The sequence below is a fragment of the Solanum pennellii genome, chromosome 8 (genome assembly GCF_001406875.1).
Source record: "Solanum pennellii chromosome 8, SPENNV200".
Taxonomy (NCBI): Eukaryota; Viridiplantae; Streptophyta; class Magnoliopsida; order Solanales; family Solanaceae; genus Solanum; species Solanum pennellii.
The window spans coordinates 70,523,194-70,525,978 of record NC_028644.1 but is presented as its reverse complement, the minus strand read 5'-3'; the positions used below and the strand labels follow the sequence as shown (position 1 = coordinate 70,525,978).

At 31.0% G+C, this 2,785-nt stretch overlaps 1 protein-coding gene across 1 annotated transcript in view; it reads right to left on the bottom strand.

The window, feature by feature from the left end:
* Positions 1-630: 630 nt before the first annotated feature.
* Positions 631-2,785, bottom strand: part of LOC107027268 (B3 domain-containing transcription factor NGA1-like) — a 7,342-nt gene continuing 5,187 nt past the window's right edge. Inside the window, exon 4 of the mRNA XM_015228447.2 lies at positions 631-2,362. The gene's annotated coding sequence lies outside the window, so the exon portion shown is untranslated. The remainder of the gene's footprint in view (positions 2,363-2,785) is intronic.

Sequence of the window (2,785 nt, the reverse complement as noted above, 5' to 3'; positions counted from 1 at the left end):
TTCAAGGTCAAACGAGTCCCAAAGCAAGTAAATTCCCTATTTTGCCGATTTTTATGTACAATAATCCACCATCTGTTTTGGTCATCCAAAATTCCGAGAATCTAATAGTTTCGTAGATCACTTAATAGTTTCCTAGTTTTTTCCCAAAATTAGGTGGCGACTCCTTTTAAAGTTTGTTTGTTCTTTAAATTCTTTAAAATTAAGTTAATTGATTATATTTTTAGTCACTGCGACGTTTCACCCTATTTGAATAGAGTAGGGATGTAAACAAGAAGTATGTTCAGGCTCACCATTCTCAATTTTTTTTATTCAAGATAGTTTGTCGAATACCCACTTGAACTATTTTTTTAAAAAAATAATCAGGTATTGGACAATTTAAGTAGTCTTAAATCTATGTTAAGTTTAATATATATACTTGACCAACAAAAAATTAGAAATACATTGTGCCATCAATGATCTTTTTAGTGGTACATCACACCTTAAAATTAATAAGAGTTTTATGTATATATGTATTTCATTTAACTAATTAAATGGAAGAGAAAATTCTTTGAAAAAAATATATCCGATCCGGTGATTATCTATCTTGAACCAATTAATTACATGAAATAAACACTCATAATAACAGAAGTATAATAGGAAAGAAATATTTTATAGATTTTTAAATAAAATACAAATTAAGTGGAAAGTAGTGAACCAAACACTTGACAAAAAATTATTCATGCACTACTAATCACTGCATTACTAATCCCTGCGTCACTAATCCCTTCATTATCAGTTTTTGTACCAAACGACCCCTTAAGAGGCCTATTTACAGTATTTATGCGATTTTCTAAAGTTTTTTGTTACGCTTGGTAAATATGGCTTTATACGTCATTTTCTAGGCAAGTCTCTTTTTTTTTTTTTAAGATAACAAATAGCGATGAGCTATCTCAGTCATCCACAAACCCCTATTTTATTCTCTATTTACGACTACATGCGATAGTTGTTTGTCAGATAAATTTATCAACAATGGTACAACCAACGAAATGACTTAAAGAATATATGTAGTTTAGACCTTGTTTTTCTTTAAAAAAAAATGAAAATGAGATTTGAATTAACAACAATGTTTACTGTGACCATAATTAACAAATTTTGCACATCCAGAAAAAATAGATTGAACATTGCAGACGTAGTTGAAAACCGGAGTACATGAGAGACCGTTAGAGAATGAAGGCATTTGTGCTTTCTTTAGCCAATGCAATTATGACAAATGTCAAAACACAAGTTATGGTGTACATCATTAGTCTAACAAGAAATAGGCATATATGGTGTTCTTTGAATGCACTTAAAATGAGAAACCGCCTTTTGATGCAGTCAAGACATCTATGTATATATGTAATTAATTAAAGTTGATGGTATGAGTTAATTAGTAGAGTAGCACTCTACACCTAACATCTTTCTGGCTTGTCACTTTCATAGGATGATCAAATCCCTCTTGAAGACGAAGGATAGAACTAAGTTTGGAAATAAATTTACATATGATATAAATTTATACTTGATGATACTAAAGAAAAAGGGCTAATTTTTTACTTGAGATCAAAATCTCTCTATCATCGTATTGATATGACCTTCCAGTAAACTAGAAACTTTTAGCTAGCCCCGTCAAAAACGGATTACTTATTCTCTCTATTCCCTCAAATATACACTTGGATGGAAGTCATGTGTCATAATTAAAAACTAAAGCTGGAGATCTATTTGTTTTTTTTAAATTTCCACCTTTAATTTTTAAATAGAAAGGATAAGTAATGGAGAGGAGTTAAATCCATTAAAAACCTAGCCGAAAAGGTACATGTGTGTAAGAAAAATGTTTTGGACTTACTCCTCAAATTCTTTTCTCTCTCTCCCCTTCATAAATAGAGCCATCTATATATAATTACTTCTCTCGTTGAATTTACATGATATGTTTAAGGTGGGCTCACTATATACATTTTTGAAGGTAGCGTATAGCTATGACAATTTGGATGACCATGCCTAAAAATTTATAGAGTATAACTATTTCGGTACAGTACGCTGGTCAGGGTTAAAGTGCACTGGGTGTTTGCTAGCAAGGAAAGGAACCTTTATCAAAATAACATTGGATCAAAGAACCAAACACAATTGAAGAAAGAGATATATATGCCCAAAAAAGTTCAATTCTTCATGCAAATATACCTAAATGGAAATACGGATTAAGTATGCACATTTCTGAATATGTAATTTGTGTTATGCTTTCAACAGAGATCCAATTTGTAGAAATGGAACACTGTTCATTCTTTTCTTGTAATGATTTGAAGAGGTCAGGTGCTTTGTACCTTTTGACATCATTTATATATCCTCACGAGAACTATTGACAACAACAAAAAAAAAGAGTGATCCAATTTAAGCTAAGATTTTGAGAGATGAGAAAAATTTACAACTTAGAGTGTGTTTGGTACGAAGGAAAACATTTTCTGGAAAATGTTTTTCAATTTTCTCATATTTGGTTGGGACAAAATCTTGGAAAATATTTTTCAAATCAACTCATTTTCCTCAAAATTAAGGAAAATGACTTCCCTTCAAAAATTAAGGAAAACATTTTCCAAAACTCTCTTCCAATTTCAAATTATCTTTTTTTGGGGAAAAACATTAATTTGAAAAAAATATTTTCAATTTCAAAATTTTATTTTTCATTCGATCCCTGACAGCCCCATCCACCCACCCACCACCGGCTTGCCCCCCAACCCCACCCCCTCCCCCAAAAATTAATTTTTCTTTTTAAAAATAATTT